The sequence below is a fragment of the Taudactylus pleione genome, unplaced genomic scaffold (assembly GCF_031769625.1).
Source record: "Taudactylus pleione unplaced genomic scaffold, aTauple2 ptg000017l, whole genome shotgun sequence".
Taxonomy (NCBI): domain Eukaryota; kingdom Metazoa; phylum Chordata; class Amphibia; order Anura; family Myobatrachidae; genus Taudactylus; species Taudactylus pleione.
The window spans coordinates 9,851,918-9,873,821 of record NW_028284419.1 but is presented as its reverse complement, the minus strand read 5'-3'; the positions used below and the strand labels follow the sequence as shown (position 1 = coordinate 9,873,821).

The following is a 21,904-nucleotide window of genomic DNA, read 5'->3' as shown; positions in this document are numbered from 1 at the left end:
TATCTCCTTGTTTGCCATAATCCTATTTAAATGAAGACACAGGATCATCTTGTGTCTTCACCTGCTACATTAGTACCTTATCCTTGGTGCTACATTAGTACCTTATCCTTGGTGCTACATTAGTACCTTATCCTTGGTGCTACATTAGTACCTTATCCTTGGTGCTACATTAGTACCTTATCCTTGGTGCTACATTAGTACCTTATCCTTGGTGCTACATTAGTACCTTATCCTTGGTGCTACATTAGTACCTTATCCTTGGTGCTACATTAGTACCTTATCCTTGGTGCTACATTAGTACCTTATCCTTGGTGCTACATTAGTACCTTATCCTTGGTGCTACATTAGTACCTTATCCTTGGTGCTACATTAGTACCTTATCCTTGGTGCTACATTAGTACCTTATCCTTGGTGCTACATTAGTACCTTATCCTTGGTGCTACATTAGTACCTTATCCTTGGCACAGTAAGGATAACTTAAATTTATTGAACGGGTGAGTGCTGCATCTGGGAGAGAGAGTGAGGGGGACGGTGGGGGGCACCAATGCTCTTTCTCGCATAGGGCACCAAAATGTCTAGTTACAGCTCTGAAAAAAACTTTGATACGTTTTATACAACCTTGTACAAAAAGCAATTGCTAAGATTTGCAACCAAGCAACAAATAAAGCGCCTATCATCTTCAGTAATGCATTCGCATCAGCCAGTCACAAATGGTTAGTGCTAGCGACCTTCATCATCATCATCGAGTGTTTGCACCTGGTCTCTTGCGCCCATAATGAATATTCCTTTGACAAGCGCAAGCAGAATAGAAAGATTTGCTGAAATTTGCATGAGCGCATATGCATGCTAGAGCCGTAACATGGGCTCCGAGCGCCCAGTGTCAGACCCTCCCTCTTGTGCATTATGGCATGTATAGGGGGCGGGGCCGCCATCACCCAGAACTGCAGCAGTGCCCAGAGAGTCTTGAAGACGCTCCGGGCAGCTGTAATTAGGGCAGGGTGTCTGTCTGTAGCATCCAAAGGATGCTACAGGCGGCACTGCTGCAGTTATACTGGCTGCAAGGTGCCGTTCCAGGCACCCTGCTAGCCAGAAGCAAGGGCTGTGGGAAGGAGATGGTGCCGCCCACAGAGCCCTGTGCCCTATGTGGCTGCACACCCCTAATTACGGCTCGGATGCATGCTGCCTGTATTCTGAGTAAGTGCAGAGCAATTTTATGATTTACAAAATGGCATAGATTTCACTTTCAGCCCCTAAGTCACATTCTTTTAATTAGTCTATTAAGACCATAGAGCCTGGCAAAATTAGTGGATACATCCTCTTCTAACTTCACCCACACGGTCAGTCAATACACTAACTACAAAAAGGAGAGCAAGTAGCTCATTATCCCATTTCTTCTTGCAATTATTGCAGAGTCTGGTCGCCAGTGAATAGAGGATTAGGAGGACAAGCAGGTTGTGAGCTAGGAAGTAAGGTGCCACCTGAGATGAGTTTTTCACCTTGTGGTTGATGCAGGGTTAAATGCAAGTTGATTTTGAGAATGTATCTTGCGTGTCTTCACATTGTGTATGCTCCGAAGCCGAGCGTACACAACTATGAGCAATGCTGAGTCATTTGCAACTCTGTCGCATGTCTGAAGGGGCATAACTGGGTGCTAACAGGGAGTTTGCATGCCACCCAAGTTCAGTGAGAGTTGACGGAATTGTGGGCTTTGTAGAGTTGTTCATATGTGTAATTATGCCTGTTTTCAAAGCATCATCAAAATACCTCCCACAAATAGAAATAAAAAAGAAAGGCTCCACTGTCAACATCCCCTAGAGCATTCCTGGCCAAACTGTGGCTCTCCCGTTGTTGTGAAACTACAGGTCCCAGCACACCCTCCCACCGATCAGCTGGTAAACCATGGTGGTAGTTTGATAACAGCTGGAGAACAACAGGTTGGCCAGTCCTGCCCTAGAGCTTTATAAAAGCTCTAAGCTAAATGTTGCTTAAACAAATTAAAATGTATTGTATTTTTAGAATATAGAGTATCTGTCAGTTATACCCCTGTTGTTACACCATCAAAGTGGTTTTACTGGCAGATCTTGTATATATACATTGTGGTGTCTCCCAATTTATCTCTTCCTCTTCTGGTAACAGATCATTTCTAAACATTTTGAGCAAAAAAAAATGTGTGATTGAATGTCATTCATGTTAAATGAACAAAGATATGTTTTACTTGGTTCCTGGTCACCTCAAAAAAAGGAGAGCAAAACACTGTGGTCACATGTGTAATTGTAGGTACCATGAAATCCAGAGACTAAGCAATAGGAGCGTTTCCCATACCGGAATATAGGCAGTTGTAATAAAATATTTTGTAAAGAAATGGATTACTGCAGGCAAAACATTCTCTTGTTCATACATCCCAACTGTCCGGCTTTCGGCAGGACAGTCCCACTTTTCAGGGATTGTTCTGCAGTCACACCCGGGAGGCGCAATGTCCAGGGTGGGGGGGGTTTGGGGGTAGAGCTCTCTCACTGGTGCTCTGCATAGCAGAGGGTAAATATATGCCGTGTGTGTGGGGGTTCTATTTAGGGGTAGGTGGGGTGAGGTGTCTGGAGATGGGACACATACACACAACGCTTCTCGCTGTTTTAGCTAGCACAGACAGTAAGTATTAGTGATGGCACTGACTTCGTCTGTATGTATAATGCTGGGGTCTCCTCTGTCTGCTGCCTGGGAATATGGGAGTGATGCGAAGTACCCGGGGGACAGGGTGAGAGGCCCTACCGCACTATGCTCAGGGGTAGAATCGCGATGTCGACCGCAGTGAGGGTGAATCCTTCCTGCTGCTCGGCCTCCGTATTAGTGTCATTGTGTGGCTGCAGCAGGACAGTGGGGTGGGCAGCTCCTGAGTCCTGTGCTGGGGAATCAGGTAAATAGAAGGGTGGGCAGAGGGCTACAGTAGACTGCACCACAGGAAAGAAGAATATCAATATACCCTACTCTGCACCTCCCAGTGCCGGAGCCTGGAGAAAAGATATACACGTGAGATGATGATGTCATCATCTCGCGAGACCAGTAGCTCTGCCAGAACATACCATATAACTCCCCTCTTACTCGCCCGCCCGCGGAGGTCTACTACAAAATTATATGAAACACTTTTAAATAAATGAAAAAATAAACTGCAATGTATTCTAATGTGCTCCGGGCCCCTGTCATGCCTGGGTAGACAGTACCAACCCCCTCTCCTCTCGTCTCGTGCACCCGTCCCCAAAGCGCTATTACCAGCCTGCATGAAATCAGGGACGTCTGTAAGTACTTCACACCTATGGCCATATTCAATTTGAGGTGAAAACCCGTTATCGGCGCTAAATTATCGCTGATGATGTCATTTTCGGCTATTGTCATTATCCCTGTATTCAATTACATTGACTTTTTCGCCAGTGCAAAAAGACAATGTAAAGAAACAGGGATAATTTTCGCCAGCCTTTAGCAGAATTGGGGTTTAGGGGTGCAGGCTTAAAAAAAATAGCCTGCACCCCTGGGAAAGGCCCCTAAAAACAATGTGTGCAAAAAAAAGTTATTAAAAAAAAAAATCGGGATACCCGAAAAAATAATTTAACATTTTGGGGTTAAAAAAAAAAAATAGGGAACACAGGGCCTGATTCAGAGACGGACGCTCTGAAAGAGCGTTCGCTCTAAATCAGGGCGGTTTTTTTTTTTTGGAGCGGCCTCTAGGCCACTCGCATAGCTGTGGGTGACCACCCACAGCTATTGCGAGCGGCCAGGATGATGGTCGCTATGGTCAAGACCATCGTGACCATCGGGCTTGTGACGAGACCCTTGTGGTAGGGTCTCGTGGCCGCAAACCCCAGAGAGCTTCTGGCTCTGATAGAGCCGGAAGCTCTCCCACTGACATCACTGGTGATGTCAGTGGGGCCGCCAACAAACTGCAGGCGTTTGCAAAGGAATGCCTCCGTTTGTGAAGCCACCCCCCGGCCACGCCTACAAAATGGGGTGAGTTGTCGATCAACATCGACAGCCGCCCCTTTTGTAGTGAGCCACGGAGCGAGTGCTTTTTGCGCTCGCTCTGTGGGGCTCGCGCGTGGGCACTGGGCCACCATCGACCCGCTTGTGAGCGGGTCTGAATCAGGCCCACACTTCTAAAATAGCTTAAATAACTCCAGAGGGGTTCCAAAGAATGCGGCAGGTGTTTTCTTCATTGCGAGTAGTAGCGGCAGGTGCATTTTTGAAGAATTTTTCAAAATCATTTTAGGAACTTAAAAATATGCTTGCACCAATTTTCATGTACCCCAAATTTGATGGGCATAGTTATTCCCCCCCCCCCAAAAAAAAAAATGTTAAATGATATTCTTCATCACCTTCTTCAAAGCCGCATTTATGCAACTGCTGCGGCTATTTAAAAACCCGACTTCCCATCTGCATGCAAAACGGGGGTACCCATAGTGATCCCCCATGTCAGGACATCTCTTCAGGGGGGATCCCAGGATGATTTCCTGAAAATTCCCTTTTTCTTTCGCCGATCTAAGTTTCGCCGGATCTCGTTTTTGCGTCCTTTTATATTGAATACGGGGAATAATGGGCACGTGTGCGATACTTTTCTGCCTGGAAAACAGGCGAAGGAGGCTAAAAGTCCAGCAGGCGAAAAGTCTGGACTTTTCGCCTCAAATTGAATACGGGCCTTAGTGTGAAGAACTGTATATTATTATGATTATTCATTCCTCAAAGCAATGATGAGTAGATTGGGGCAAAAGACATGGCCTTATCATATCATGGAAGGGAAATGGCAACATCACCATGGGATGCCTAGTACTAATAGGCTGCCCTTTCAAACTTCCCTGCTCTTTTCGTTTCACTGTACTGTACAGAATACGCCATCCTTTAGATGGTGAATTTGTACACAGCAGAAGAACAGAAAGCTGAGCTTTCCATTCTTCCATTAATCGCTCTTCCTATACTAGTGTACAGGGTCGGTTCTAGACATTGTGGAGCTCGGGGCGAAAGTTCCCAGTTGTGCCCCCCCCCCCCAAAAAAAAAAAAAAATTTTTAGATGGTGTTCCTCTGCGCGTGCTGAAAGAGCGAGCTCTTCAGTCAAGGGGGCATGTCCTTGCAGAACACCCCCAATTCTTCACACTGTGAAGGTGCTGGGCTTCCTCCAAGCTTTCCCCTCATGGCGAATAATTGCCATGTGTAGTAATGCGCCTTACACAGTATGTCTTACACAGTAATGCCCTTTATAACACATTATGCCACACGCAGTAATGCCCTTTATAACACATTATCCCCAATTCAAATTACGCCACACAGTAGTCCCTTATTCACGTTATGACACACAGTGTTGCCCCTTTTACACAATGCCCAAATTAGTGCCCCTTATACACAAGGCCCACAGTACAGTAGTGCCCCTAATACAATGCCCACAGTAGTACTAGTGCCCCTAATACAATGCCCACAGTAGTAGTGCCCCTTATACAATGCCCACAGCAGTTGTGCTCCTTACACAATGGCCCCAGTAGTGGTGCCCCCCCCATGCACTGCCCTCATTAGTAGTGCCCGCAGTGGTAATGCCCCCATTGGTGGTGCCCCCTATAGTAGTGCCCACAGTTGTAATGCCCACATTAGTAGTGCCCAAAGTAGTAATGCCCCCTATAGTAGTGCCCCCAGTAGTAATGCCTCCATTAGTAGTACCTCCAGTAGTAATGCCCACTAAAGTAATGCCCCATTAGTAGTGCCCGCCTATAGAAGTGTCTCCAGTAGTAATGCCCCCCTATAGTCGTGCCCCAGTAGTAATGCCCCCCTATAGCCATGCCCCCAGTAGTAATGCCCCCTATAGCCATGCCCCCAGTAGTAATGCCCCCTATAGCCATGCCCCCAGTAGTAATGCTCCCCTATAGCCATGCCCCCTATAGTAATCCCCCTTATAGCTGGTGCTTCTGAAAAAAAAACAATTAAAATACAAATGATGCCCCTCCCATAGTGCTCTCTGCGGGAGCCGGAGCTCAGGATTGAGCTCCGGCTTTTGGCTGCCGCTGCAAGGAGGGATATCAAATATCAGTGGGCGCCCGGCAAATGGAGCCTCCCTCCTACGGCGGCTAGTGGGGGGCTGGTCCGGCGCTTGTTTTTTTTTTTCTTCTCTCCTGGGGACTCAGTGGCACCCTCTAGGTGGTGGCACTCCGGGCGACGGCCCTGTTAGCCCCTAGAACTGCCACTGCTAGTGTATCGGAAAGCGATCCAGCCACGGAGAACGAACGCAACTTAAGAAATTAAGGGGTCTATTTACTAAGCAGTGTTAGGAGACAGAGTGAAAAGTGATAAGGTGCCAGCCAATCAGCTCCTAACTGCCATCTCATAGGCTGTGTTTGAAAACTGACAGTTGGGAGCTGATTGGCTGGCACCTTATCACTTTTCATTCTGTCTCCTAACACTGCTTAGTAAATAGACCCATAAATTCTCCACGGTAACCCCAGGGTTGCCTACCCTCCCGATTAGGCCGGGAGCCGCCCGATAAATGGTTGCAGCTTCCAGCCCCCTGGAAAGACAGGCAAGCCTCCCAACTGCCGCCGATCCCCCCTGGCCCCTCCCCCCACAAATACCTGTTAAACCCCCCCAGCGGGGCAGAATTGCGTCTTTTTGGTCCCGCCCCCTGCTTCACAATGCCTTTTATTGGCATTGTGTAGTGGGGCGGGGCCAAAATGACACAATCGTGTGGCCCCGCCCCCATCCAACGCAAATTACATCTGCCTGTCCAGCCACACCCCCTGCCGATCTGGCTGCTCCCTCCCGGAAGGAGCATCCAGATAGTCGGCAAGTATAGCTTTGTTTTCAGTTATACAGGTCTTTCACTACTTCATGTATAGACTCCCCAAGGCTTAGTAAATCTACCCCAATGTCACAGTAACATATAGCAGACTGAACTGTGTAATGAATATCCTCACACAGTTTAATATTCCCATAGCACAAACACCTATAATTAAATACATTGTCTAATTTTTGTAATCTGAACCTAAAGGTGCCCATCCACTAGCTGATTACACTGTACGATTGCACAATTACCACATCGTAATCGTGCAATCGCTGAGAAATCGGCCGCAAATCATGCATCCAAAAGTCGTAAACGACCAGCAATGTGCGCTCCCGCTGGTCGTTTACGACATCAATCATCAGCCGAACATGCACGCCAATCTGCTGATAACGACAGATTGGCCATGTCTTGAGATGATTGATGTACCTACACTGAACAATCAATCGTTCAGTGTAGGCACTGCACCCCTAGGGGAACGACGGTACGATTACGATGTTGAAATCGTACCTTCTTTCCCTGATCTAGTAGTGGACTGGCACCGTAACAGTAAATAAATGCGCAGGCTCCAAGATGACTTAGTCCCGTATTCAATTTGATTCGCACCCACTATACTTTTCTGCCTGCCGGACTTTTTTCCTATATCGCGTGTTTTGGGTGTGAAAACTTTCCACGCGCATCCCCGCGATTCCTCGTATTCAATTTGAAAGTAGGCGAAAACGGCACCCAGCGAAACTTGAACAGGCAGAAAGTCCTCTCCAAAATGGGGTAATCAGCCTGGCACCCCCCAAAAGATGCACTGACATGCGGGATCACTATGGATACCCCCAAATTGGCCTGCTGAAGGTGTTTGGGGATTTTAAATGGTCTCAATAGGTGCTGTTTTACGTATTTGATTTAGCAATTTTTTTTGGTGAAATTAAGTAGTCCCATCAAATTTGGGGTACCAAATTTTAAAGTTGCTAAATCGCAAAAAATGCACCTTCCGCAAGCACCTGCAAACTTAACATACTTGGGGACCCCCCAGGAGTCTATTTCGCTAGTTTTTAAGTGTGTCCCCCAACTTTGGTCTTTTTCAACAACCAAAATGAAAGTACTTTTTTGGTGTGTTCTGAAGTATTTTTTAAACTTTTTTTGACAGTTTATCTTTGGGGGACTGTCTTAAGACTGCACGGGGGTTCCCGCAATAACGTCACCTGCGATACTTTTTCGCCGAAACTGATTTTTCACCTCAAATTGAATGCGGCCCTTAGTTGAAGTCTAATGTGAGCGAGACAGATGCAGGGTGCATGTGACTACAGGGTGTGAGGTGAGCAGCAGGAAGTGGATAGTTCCCCTTCAGTTTTTGTACCCTGACGTCATGGTTGCTGCTGTATCCTAGTTGGAGAAAGGACCTCTGTGACGTATCCACCACGTGAGCGCTGCAGGAGGCTGGACCGCTCCTGCGTTACCATCCACTAGGGCATAGAGGGGGTATAAATATTTGTGGCGAGCGCAGCGAGACACCGTGCCCGAAGCGTGGCGAGCGGCCACTTTTGGTCCCGTTAGCATCCCAGCCCCTCCCCCTTTCAGGCCGAGTCACGTGGGTGTGATGTCACTGGTCCATCAGCCTTGTATAGTCTAGTCCTAACCCTGACGTCTAGTCCTGTCCAATGTCATTCCCTACTATCCACGTTGGCATAGAGGGGGAATATAATCTTGTGGCAAGCGAACAAATTAATTTTTTTGGTGGACTGTATGCGCATGGAACCGCACTTCCGCTCTCACTTCAAGTCACTTCCAGGTGCAGAAACTGAAGGGGAAATATACCTTTCCCTGGAGGGAGGGCGGAAGTGCGGTTCCATGCTCATACAGTCCACCCAAAAAATGTTCTTTCTTTTGTCCCAAAAACTGAAGGGGATCTATGATCTAACCACTTCCCAATCAGCAGGGGCCTACAGGCAGGAGGCACACATCACACAAGCCTCCTGTCACATGACGCGGCGCTGGACGAGCGCTCGCTCCCGTTGCATTCTGGGAAGTGTAGTCTCCTCTATCTACACCGCGCTACTACTGGCTGTGAGCTGTTACTGACGGCCGACTATGTTTCTGATCACAGAGAGGTAAGGCACGGGGCAACCATAGGAAGGGGTTCTATACAGGAATATCATTTTTATATAGGCATTTCCTGTACTTGGTAACGGAGTCGGCAGTAACGTGTACACACTATATAGCTCTATGTGTTTCTATCGACTGCGGTACTTGGTGTATGAATATATCAGTACACGATTAACGGGTGAGAGCTGCGACAAATGTACGACAGAGCACATAGTATCATCGTGTCCAGAAAGGCATTGCCCATGCCAGCTTGTGCCGGGGTCCTTCCATAGCCACGCCCTTCTGTTCTCTGTGCAGGGGTGCTTAGCAACCACACCCTTTATTCACTCTGCGTTCTGGTTACCTAGCAACCCTGCGTAGTTCCTGATGCTGAGCCTTATTATTATACTGGCAAATGTGTGGCAGCCTGACACGCATCAGATATCATTATGACCATACACTTTGAGATATGTCGCAGTATAATGACCACAATATCTGGCTTGCTGCGGCATCGCATACACTGCCAAAATATTGCATCGGACTGACATCCTGGATATTCCGGCATGCCCAACAAATCAATATTTTTGGATCAGTTGCACGCATACACAGTGCAATTATCTGGATGATCAGCCAATATTAGGTATTGTATGCCCAGCATTACTCATTACACTTTCCAAATAGTCCCCAACATTCTTTCTGCTTACCGCCAGTGATGCAATTTGTAGCTTCTGCCAATGGTCTTTCCCAGGTGGAATAAGGAACGTGTACTGCCTGACTTGTCACTGTAAACAATAGTGGAACTAGCCAGCAACTGAACTAGCGATTGTTAATCCCCCCCACAAAAGGAACACAAAATGTTATAAAAGCATCATGTTTACATATGCCAGGGGTTCCCAACCACGGTCCACAAGGCACACTAACAGACCAGGTTTTAAGGATGGTATGCAGACGGTCTAAATGCCGACCGTCGGCATCCCGACGGTCTAATCCCGGCAAGTGTCTAATGACAGGCGTTGAAATCCCGATGCCTGTCAGATCTATGCCGGGAGCCCGACACCCAGCTTACCGTTCGAAGGTAAGCTTGGCGCGGACAGCCTTGGGGGGGAGGATTAGGCACCCCCTCGAGAGGTTAGGGTTAGGCTAGGGGAAGGGGGGATTACGGGAGAGTTAGGCTTAGGCACCCCCCCCCCCCTGGAGGTTAGGGTTGGGCTAGAGGAAGGGGAGGGTTAGGGTTAGGCACTTGGGGGGAAGGGGGGGAGGTTAGGGTTAGGGGGGTAGACTGGGTTAGTAAATAGACAAGATACGTACCTGTTGGGATCTTCACTGTCGGGCTTCCGCTGTCGGGATTTGAACTGCCGGCCATGCTGACTTAATCAGTACCGCAGTTATTTTGATTTAACCATCTGTGCTCAAGCATGGATATCACTAAATCCAGGACTGTTAGTGTGCCTTGAGGACCGAGGTTTGGAATCGCTGACATATATTCCCTATCCCTATATTTGCAATCTATATTCCCTATCACAGACGTTCCCAAACTGCGCCATTACAATCCAGGTTTTAAGACTATCTATGCTTCAGCCCATATGGTTAAATCAAATTGATTGAGGTGCTAATTAAGTAACCTTTGCTCAAGCATGGACATCCTTAAAAACTGGACTGTAATGGCGGAGTTTGGGGAACTCTACCCTGTCACATGGACACACATACGAAGGGTTAATTTTTTTTGAGGAGCCTGTTAACATACCAGTAAATATTTGGATTGTTGGAGGAAACCAGAGCAAGTCTGGGGCATTGTGCATGCTGGAGAGAAGGCTGGGAGTGTCAGAAATTGGGGTGCTGGAGAGATGGCTGGGGGTGTCAGATATTGGGGTGCTGGAGAAATGGCTGGGGGTGTCAGAATGGTGTGCTGGAGAGATAAGTGGGGGTGTCAGTGATCCGAGGAGTCAGATTAAATAGAAACTTAAAAAAAAACCTGGCCATAAAAAAAGAATTGGGACAAGTGCTTCCATCCCCCTTGCTCCCCCACTTGTCCCATCTTAGTACCTGTGTCTTGCCCCCACGTTCTGTCCATGCCCAAGTCATGTATCAAGTAATGCTTACTTTATCTCATATGTAAGATTAGTCCTGAAGGCCACACTCCCTGCCCGCTTTTCTCTCATCTTCAGCGCCTGAGCCAAAGGAAGGGGTAGGTCCCAGAGCAACAGGAGATATGAGTCATGTGGCCACCACGGGTTGGTTGAAGCAGCAGGGAGGGCCATCCCTGGAAGCACTGACAGTGACGTAACCAGAACTTCACCCCACCATGGGAATCCCAGGCAGCGTTATCTGGAGGAACACCAGCTTGGGTTACCACTGGTAACCATAGCCGCATTAGGCTGGGCTACCCCCTTGAGAGACTGGGGAGCACTCCGTGCGATTGCATGGCTTCCCACCCCTAAAAACGGCACTGCACACCGGCCAGTTGCCAGTCTGGGCGCACCAGCTGTCAACAGACCATCCAAGGCCACTCGTCACCAGGGTTGGACTGGCCCACAGGGGAACGGGAAATCCCCAGTGGCCCCCACTACCTGTGGGCCCACCCCTCCTCTAGGTGTCAGGTTCCAGACCTTAAATTATAGATTGTTAATCTATTAAATGGTCAGTTACCAGGTACACTGATCAGCGTGGGGGCTTGGTTCTCTTCTATAGAAACTACACCAAGATTTTCCCATTGGCTAGCCAAGCATCTGTGGTGGCTGACCATACCCCCTCTGGTGGATGACCACACCCTTTAAGCATGGGCCCCTATCACTGTATTCCTCCGGTGGGCCCTTCATGTCCCAGTCCGACACTGCCCGTCACCCTGGGCCCCAGTGCAGTCCCCCGGCTGCACTGCCAGTAGTTCTGCCCCTGTCTAGAACAGTATAGTGTAAAGAAGAGTTCCACAAATACTCGTATGTGTTATCCAGAGTTATCCGGGTTGACGATCCTTCTTGGTGAATTGTCCTCTTAATCAATGTTTCCACTTTAATTTTTTTCAATACTACGCCGTGAGCCATTACGGAATGGCATATCACACATACTGGCAGTGCAGATTTTTCTGCTAACTCCATAGAGGTGCCAGGGAAAATTTGCTATGTCGGCACTACTGTAAATGGCTGATATGTGCGAAGCAGTACATCGCTATGAATTGAATCCCCCCCTACATATTTTGTTCAAAATTTGCACTTATATGCTACATGAAATGAAACTAACAAAACAAAGTACAGACAAAAAAACAAAGCTGAATAAAGGTAATTTTACCCGATTTCAAGGGAATTGTCCTGATCAGAATCAAATTTTCCTAATCAGGAAAAAAAAACCTGGAAGATGGAAACACTACTCTTTATCATTGTCAGATTTCCCATTTAACTTGAAAAAGAACATCTGTAAGTGGAAACAATGCTGTTAACTGGCTGATCCAAGGGTAGTAATTACCATGGTGCCATAATAATTGGGAAAAAGGTTTTTGTTTCTTTTTTTAAATAAAAAACATTCTCCTGATTTTTTTTTTCCTTTACTAAAGAAATATAATTATCTTAAATAGAAAAAAAAAAAAATTATTTTCCCTTGTGCCAAAAATCTTTATGTGCATGGCACCAGTGTCTCTCTTTAGTGATCAATACACTCTTTCTACTTCAGGGTCCATAGGGTATCCACAGGATACCTTGGGGGTATAGGTGTGACGTCAGTCGCAGGGCACCAAAGAGTTAAGCTTTCAGCCTCCCAGGATGCACTAGGTCCCCCTCCTATACCCCGCCCCCGGGCCAAGGCACCTCAGTTTAGTTTGGTGCCCGGCCGGAGTCGGGTGCACCTGTTGGAGTGGGGGCTAGAAGAGCCCCTGAAGCTTATTCTTCATGCAGCTGTGGCTGCACATCTGGATGAACAGCATGGACAGTCAGTCCTGACGTCCATGCTGTCTTCCCTACACCCCGCCGGTACCAGAACGCCGGTACTGATCCGGGGATGCTGGTGGGCGTCTGGGGTCACAGCTAGCGGTGACCCCAGATGCTCCGGACCATGGCCGGATTCAAGGGGGACAGAGGTAAGCAGCGGGGTCCCGCGGTGGGTCCCCGCTGATCACATGGTCCTAAGTCCCCAGGCAGGGGGCTCCCTGGGGACTGGCTGCAGCGTGGAGCCAGGCGACCAACCTGCGCTTCCACTACCCCCTGGGACAGCGGACCGCAGCAGAGCGGTAGCGCTGCGGCGTCCCAGGGGTTAAATGCATGCCAGGGGAGCGCGCCTTCCCTGTCTCACAGCCGGCGCCTCCCCCGCTGCACACAGCCCTCTCTGCATGCTGCCGACTGGTCCTGTGGCAGCGCTCCTCCCCCAGGCCAGCCTCCTCTCTGCTCCTCGGCGGCCATCTTCTCCAGAACGCATGGTGAACGCTGCTGGAAGCGCTGGACGGAAGCATCGTGGTCTGGGTCCCCCCGCATACCTCTCCTCCGCTGTGGTCAGGTCTGTGTATGCAGCGCTGTGTCCTACCAGGCCCTGTGTCTGTGTAGTTGAGTGATCAGCACTGTTAGTGCAGGAATTGTTATTTTTCTGCATTGTATGTGACTGTGCTAGCGCTGCTGCCTGTAATCTTTTCTTCTCTAAACTGTCAGCTTTATTACTGTCCCTGTTCTTTCTGCTAAAGCCCTTGCGGTGCGGTGCTGCAGGGTGGTCTCTCGCCTATTTAATACTTAATTGGTGAGAGAGGTCACATACGTGGTGCCATCATGTCTGAAAGTGATTTTCCCCTCCGGCTACAGTGTACCACGTGCAAAGTACCGTTAGCGGAGGGGGAGGGTAGCGCGGAGGGCCTTTGCCGGCAGTGTTTGTCCATGGCGCGGCCTATTACGGTTACAGCACCGGTACAGGAGCCGCCCTGGGCTTGTTTCGCTCAGGCGTTAACAGCTTTAGTGGGCCAGTTAGCTCCGCAGCCCGCGTTTACTCCGATGGGTTTGTCCCAGCAGTCTGTGGTGTCGTCACCCATGCAGGGGTTCCCACGACAATTGGTGGTACCCCACAGTCTCCCTATTTCCCCGCTCCCGGGTTCTCAGGAGCCAGCGTGGGTTAACTCCCTGACAAGTTCTGTACAGCACTTGTCGGATGTGTTGCAAGGGGAGTCTGTGATGCGGTCTCATAAAAGGCCGGTGGCGTCTCTGTCCGCTCCTTATGAGGATGACGAAGGGACGTCTGATAATGGGGAGATTCTAGATCCTTACGATCAGGAACCTCTCCATACTAAGGACGCTGATGCTAAGTCCAAAGTATATATTCCTGGACTTATTCGGGCGGTCCGCACAGCCTTGGTGATTGAGGACGAAGTTCCCCCAGCGGCTAAATCTAAGTATGCCTTTTTCAAAGATGTGAAGGGCGATGCCACAGTCTTTCCTCTTTCGGGTCAGTTGGTGGACCATTTAGAGGAGGCGTGGAAACAACCTGGCAAAAGATACCAGCCGCAGAGACGCCTGGCGGTGGCTTATCCGTTCGCGGATAATTATTTTGCTAAGTGGGAATCCCCTCCACAGGTGGATTCTCACGTGACCCGTCTTGTCCGTAGTGCCACATTGCCGATGCCATCCATGTCCTCCCTTAAGGATGCTACGGACCGCAAGGTAGAAATCTGCCTGAAGTCCGCTTATTCCCTTGCAGGGGGGGCAGCACGGCCGGCTATGGCCATTTGCTGGGTTGCCAGAGCGATGGAGCGCTGGGCGGATTCATTAGAGGCTTCTTTTGAATCCGACTGTCCGGCCGATCAGGCGGAGTTGATTGGCAATCTCCGTGATTCGGCCACCTACATCAACGAGGCGGCTCTAGACATTAGTACTCTGGTGTCTAGAATTTCTTCAGCAGCGGTAGCTGCTCGTCGCACCTTGTGGCTGCGATCCTGGAAGGCGGACGCAGATTCCAAGAAAGGTCTGGAAGCGTTGCCGTTTACCGGAGAAGTTCTCTTCGGTCCGGATCTGGATAAGATTGTGGCCACGCTGGCGGCAGCCAAATCTGCCTGTCTCCCGTCGGCCGCTGCTCCTTCTGGTTCGGGACCATCGTCCTTTCGGTCATCTAGGGCCCAGGGCAGGCCCAAACCACAGTCGTTTCCTCGACAGGCTGGCCCTAAGAAATCGGTCAAGCCCCGGAAGCAGCCATGGAGTACCAGACGTCCGGCCCCCAAGCCAGATGACAAGCCTGCGGCCTGACGGTCCGGGCCTCCCTTTGGGGGATCCCAGGGTGGGAGGCCGCCTGCTACAGTTCGCCCAGTGTTGGTCGACCACTACGACAGACACTTGGGTTCTGGAGGTGGTTTCCCACGGATACGCCCTCTCCTTCCGGCACAGACCCCCGGCTCGCTTCTTCACCACGGGTCTCCCATCAGACCGGAACAAGGCTACGGAGCTGCGGAAGGTATTGCACACTATGCTCCAGGCTGGAGTTATAGTGGCGGTTCCATTCTCCCAGAGGGGCCAGGGTTTCTATTCAAATCTATTTTTGGTACAGAAACCCAATGGGTCATATCGTCCGATACTCAACCTCAAAGCACTCAACAAGTCTTTGCGGGTCCCGAAGTTTCGGATGGAGACCCTACGGTCCATCATTCTGGCGCTGGAACCTGGGGACTACTTGGTGTCATTGGACATACAGGACGCTTACCTGCATGTCCCTATTCTTTGGCGCCATCAACAGTTCCTCAGGTTTGCAATCAGCAGCGACCACTTCCAGTTTCGGGCGTTACCTTTTGGCCTGGCAACAGCACCACGTGTTTTCACCAAGGTGATGGCGGTCATGGCGGCTTCTCTGCGGCTGCAGGGAGTCCGCATGTTGCCGTATTTGGACGACCTGTTATTGGTGGCAGGATCTCCAGAGCTCCTGTTACGCCACTTGGACCTGACCATTGCACTGCTGCAACGGCACGGCTGGCTAATCAACTGGCAGAAGTCCACTCTAATCCCGTCTCGGAGGATTCTGCATCTTGGAGCCTTATTGGACTCGGGACAGCAAAGGATCTTCGTGACGGAGGACAAGATCTCTGCTTTACAGTCAAGGGTGCGCAGTTGTCTGCACAGCCGCCGGGTGTCCTTACACTCGGCGATGAGGTTACTGGGCTCCATGGTGTCGGTGTTCGACATGGTGGAATACGCCCAGTTTCACTCCAGACCTCTGCAGCACCTGATCCTGTCCAAGTGGAACGGGCTGACTCAGTCTCTGAAGTCCCAGACGATTGTGCTCACCCAGGAGGTTCGCCTGTCCCTTACGTGGTGGTTACAGACGACCCACCTCAACAAGGGACGTCCGTTCTGGGTTCCAAATTGGGTCCTGTTGACAACGGACGCCAGTCTTCGGGGCTGGGGAGCAGTTTCGGGTCCACACTTGTTCCAGGGCAGGTGGACGCCGACAGAAGCGGAGCTTCCAATAAATATCTTGGAACTCCGTGCGGTCTTCAATGCTCTCCAGCAGGCACAGCGGTTTCTCCAGGGTCGCCCGGTGCAGGTCCAGTCGGACAACGCTACCACCGTGGCCTACATAAACAGGCAAGGAGGAACTCGCAGTCGGGCGGCTCTCGTAGAGGTCTCTCGGATCCTGGTTTGGGCGGAGCGCAATCTTCCGGCCATATCAGCGGTCTTCATCCCGGGAGTGCTCAATTGGGAGGCGGACTTTCTAAGTCGCCAGGACGTTCATCCGGGGGAATGGTCCCTGCACCCGGACGTTTTTCAACTACTGGTGGACAGGTGGGGTCTTCCAGAAATCGACCTCATGGCGTCCCGGCACAACAACAAGTTGCCGGTGTACGGGTCTCGCACAAGAGACAAAGGGGCGTCTCTGGTGGATGCTCTGTCCGTCCGGTGGACGTTCCGGTTCGCATACCTGTTCCCTCCGGTCTCCCTTCTTCCACGGGTAATCCGGAAATTCAAACAGGAAGGAGGGACGCTCCTGTTGATAGCTCCCGCGTGGCCCAGACGGCACTGGTTCTCAGACCTTCAGGGTCTGTCCGTGGACATTCCTCTGCGGTTGCCGCTACGACCGGACCTTCTGTCTCAGGGTCCTTGCCTTCACCCGGACCTGACTCGGCTGTCTTTGACGGCGTGGCTGTTGAGACGGCCATGCTGAGGTCCCGGGGGTTTTTCCAGCTCTGTGGTGCGTACCATGTTACGAGCTCGGAAACCGTCTTCCGCGAGGATATACCATCGCGTGTGGCATACGTTCTTCCAGTGGTGTCGACCGAGAGGTTATGCACCGCGGGAGTTTCGTCTGTCTCGGATTCTCGCCTTCCTGCAAGCGGGACTAGATCATGGGCTTCGCCTTGCTTCTTTGAAGGTACAGGTTTCGGCCCTATCTGTCTGGTTTCACCGTAGGATTGCTACAATCCCGGATGTGCGCACCTTTATGCAGGGTGTTCTCCGCATTCAGCCGCCCTTTGTTCCACCTGTGGCGCCTTGGGATTTGGCTGTGGTCCTGAGGGCTCTCCAAGGACCGCCGTTTGAACCACTGGGCTCAGTGGATCTTAAATGGCTAACAGCTAAGACTGTTTTCCTTCTGGCTATTGCTTCGGCCAGACGTGTTTCTGAGTTAGGGGCTCTTTCTTGTAGACCCCCTTTCTTGGTTTTTTATGGGAACAGGGCAGTGCTCCGCACTCGGCCCGAGTTTCTTCCCAAAGTTATTTCCCAGTTTCATATTAACGAGGAAATAGTTGTTCCGGCCTTTAACTCACCGGGTCTTTCCGTGGGTGAGGCCTCATTGGATGTTGTGCGGGCCTTAAGGACTTATGTTGACCGCACTTCTTCGTTTAGGAAGTCGGATGCTTTGTTTGTCCTCTTTGGCTTCCGTAAAAAGGGTTGGCCTGCTTCAAAGCAAACTTTGGCAGCCTGGATCCGTATGGCTATTTCTGAAGCTTATCTTCATGAAGGCCTACCGGTCCCTCCTTCTCTGAAGGCTCATTCCACTAGGTCTGTGGGTCCTTCGTGGGCAGCTCGACGTGGTGCCTCGGCAGTTCAGATCTGCAAGGCTGCTACGTGGTCTTCTGTCCATACCTTCGTGAGGTATTACAGGTTTGACACCTTCGCCTCTCAGGATGCTTCCTTCGGGCGGCGGATTCTCCTTTCTGCACAGGAGCGTCCCCACCCTTAAAGGATACTGCTTTGGGACATCCCCAAGGTATCCTGTGGATACCCTATGGACCCTGAAGTAGAAAATATGAGATATGGTAAGAACTTACCCTTGTTATCTCTATTTCTACGAAGTCCATAGGGTTCCACAGGACTCCCGCCCTGTCGCACCTGTGCTGCAGATGGGCTTTGCTCTGGTCACCGGTTTTCCGTCTCCCTCTGGTGAGAATGTGATTCTTGTATGTGTCCAGATCTTTGTTCTCTCTCTTCCTTCTCCTCCTCCGGCCTATGGCTTGGTAACTAACTGAGGTGCCTTGGCCCGGGGGCGGGGTATAGGAGGGGGACCTAGTGCATCCTGGGAGGCTGAAAGCTTAACTCTTTGGTGCCCTGCGACTGACGTCACACCTATACCCCCAAGGTATCCTGTGGAACCCTATGGACTTCGTAGAAATAGAGATAACAAGGGTAAGTTCTTACCATATCTCATATTGTTTCTCAGCTGTCAATATCTGAATGAGGAGAGACTGAAATTATTAATGTCCCTGTGAATCTAGCCGTGGGTTGCTTGGCAAATGTAAATAATCATATGTGCTACCTTACTACATTTCATAACTAACACACCCAACTCTTTACTAGATTAAATCAATACAACTAATACTCTGAGGTTTTATTCAAACCAAATATATTTTAAATGGCATGCAGAAGACATCAGTAAAAGGAGAGCGCATAGACAATTACATTTAGACCTTTAATGCAATTTTATTTTAAATACACACAAACATGGTCTACATACCATATATGCTACCATAGTGAAAACCAATCTTTGACTGGTCAGCAAAAATAAACAGCTCTTCTCAATCTTCTCCGGCTGTGGGGATCAGGATAATTAACAAAATGGGTGTGATATAATTTATCGACATTTGGAATGTCAACATGTTCTGAATGTTAACGAGTACAGAATGCTGCCATACCAACTGTCGCAATCAAAATGTCAACAATGATATAATGTCGACATTGCCAGAATGTCTACAGTCGGCATGTTGACAAAGGGATTTCCTGTTCACTTTTAATCTAGCCCAAAACCTAATTAAACCCTATATGATGTCTAACCCAAACCCTAAATTGGTATGTCGACATGCAGGCTGTCAACATTCTGGCAATTAATACATATATAGAGAGTCACATTCGGCTCTGTCAGATAATGAAAAGGAAAGTCTCTTACATCTGTATTAATCCAAAATGAACAGAAAGTCCAGAATGATTCCTTTTAGAATTTATTCTGTTCCACTCTTATCACATGAGTCTTTTTACCTCTTCTTTCTACAACATGACTCTCAAAGGCTATAGAAGAACAGGAAATAGTGCAAATATTGTTTGGTAAAAATCAACAACAATTTATTAAAGTATTGCACTCACATTCCAAATAAAACAACAGGCATATAGCATCGCCAATATGATGCACCCTTGGGTCAGTTATGTAAGGGATACCGATAAGTTCCTTGCTGGAAAAAAGTGGGGTTTATTACAGGGTTTTTGGATACCTGTAACCTCCTCATGGTGGACACGGTTCCCCAAATCACAGAGATCCCAAAGTGTCAGGTCCCACTTGCTTAACGCATTTCGGATTCACCGATCCTTCATCAGAAGCATAGTCGGAAGGTTTCTTAGTCCGCTATTTATACCCTAACTGATTAGCAAACAAGCATCACCTCCGGCTTGTGGATTCTCGCCATCCACAGAGAGCACTGTTGCCGGAATTGACATGCTAGTTTCTCTGCGATGGCGTGCGTTCCTTTTGACGGAAGTGGTAATAGGTGAGCATCCTGCATGTTGAAGTGCCTAACTTCCGGTCTTCTAACCGGAAGTCGTGGATGTCCGTCTCCGGGATATTCCTCCTTGTGTTCCATTACACCACACGACAGGAAGTACTTAACCATCCATCCTCCAAAGTCAAAAGTCACTCTCAATCAAGTGCGGTGCCAAAATTCAATACAAAATAAAAAAACATAAAAATATGTATTAAAAAAATTATGATATTAACATTAAAAATAATCATTAAAAATAAGGGATCATGTAAAACACAACAAAGGAGATATTTCATAAAGAATTTGTAACCACAGAGGAGATAATAAAATACATCATATAAAATAGATGATCGTACATGATAAAAAATGTAGACATACTGTATATTAATTTGTGTGTATATATAAAAAAAAGTGTAAGTTTACTCCATATTACTACAGGAACCATTTTAACTCAAACTCCCCATTTAATCCTGTGGGGACCATTGTTTGGAGCTTGTGTATCCACCTCATTTCGGATGTAGACAGCCTCACATCTAAATTCTTTGATCTCCATGTTGGGTTAACTTGTTGTATTCCCCAAATGGATTTAAGCTAACAGGGATTGGATCCATGTGTGTGTTTCAAGTCCTTTTCTGATATTATACACATGTTCTGCTAATCTTAACTTTAGATTACGGTTGGTTTTGCCAATATATGTCAAACCACATGGCATTCTAATGCATAAATCACATTTTTAGAATTGCAGGTTATGAATTCTCTTATAGGATAATTCTCTCCTTTAACCCAAAAATCTTTGATTTTTGGGGGACCTTTCACAGTTTTGCACATAATGCATATCCCGCACCTGTGGATGCGGGATAACCCATACCCATACTCCTCACACCTACTTTCTTATTTACTTCAGTGGAGCTCCTTAATAAGTTATCCTTCAAAGAGGGGGCTTTTCTATAGATAAATGAGGGCACATCAGGGATCTTATCTCCTAGTTACAGGATCCTGTTTTAGAATCTTCCAATTCTTCTTAAATATAGCCTCTATATCTATATGTTGGGAATTAAAATTGCTTAAAAATAACCATTCAAATCGTTTCTGTTTATCTCCTTCTTTTACATTTTTTTACTTTTTAGAAGGTCAGAACAATTTATAGCGATAGTCTTTTCACAAGCTTGCATGACTTTCTCTTTATTATACCCTTTGCTCACAAATCGCTCCGTGATTTCTTCCATTTGTGATTCACATACTGCTTTCTCTGAGCAGTTATGCTTCAATCTTAGAAACTGGCTGAAAGGAACACCATCCAGCCAGTTTCTGTGATGTTGACCATCTCTCATATTAAAGCTATTCGAATATGTTTTCTTTCTATGGGTTTTTGTTTGTATAGTACCCTCCTTAATATATATATTCAAATCAAGGAATATAATCTCTTGTTTACTACTAGAGAAAGTTAATTTAATATTAAAATCATTAATATTTAATGACTGACAGAATAAAAGCAACTCTTCTGTTCCCTCCCATATAAACAGAACATCATCGATAAAACGTTGCCAGGACACCAGATTTGTCCCCAGCTGATCTCCCTGCCAAATCACCTGGTCCTCCCAGTACGCCATGAAGAGATTGGCGTAGCTGGGGGCAAACCTGGTGCCCACTGTTGTGCCCACTTGTTGAAGATAAAATCCATTAAAAATGAAATAATTGTTAATTAAAATAAACTTAATACTCTCTAAAATGAATTATTTGGTTTCACAGCCAAGATCTGATAACTCTAAAAAATAGGATATGGCTCTAAGGCCCTTCTCAGCCTCTATAATAGTGTAGAGAGTAGAGTCATCTGCACTTATCATCGTATAGTGCTCTTTCCAACTGATTGTATTCAAATTATTAAGTACATCACTCGTATCTTTGAGGAATGACCTAGTTTGTCTAACTTATGGCTGAAGATATGAGTCAACGACAGCCGAGAAGTTTGAGGTTATGCTATTTGTACCAGAAATTATCGGTCTTCTTGGAGGATGGATAGGGTCCTTATGGATTTTGAGCAGAGTGTAAATAGTGGGAATCAATGGATACTTTAAATTAATAAAGTCATGAAAAAAATCATCTGATAAGAGTGGAACAGAATA

At 48.0% G+C, this 21,904-nt stretch overlaps 1 protein-coding gene across 1 annotated transcript in view; it reads left to right on the top strand.

Annotated features, from left to right (window-relative positions):
• Positions 1–8,781: 8,781 nt before the first annotated feature.
• PIGC (phosphatidylinositol glycan anchor biosynthesis class C) overlaps positions 8,782–21,904 on the top strand; it is a 57,119-nt gene continuing 43,996 nt past the window's right edge. Inside the window, exon 1 of the mRNA XM_088481828.1 lies at positions 8,782–8,901. The gene's annotated coding sequence lies outside the window, so the exon portion shown is untranslated. The remainder of the gene's footprint in view (positions 8,902–21,904) is intronic.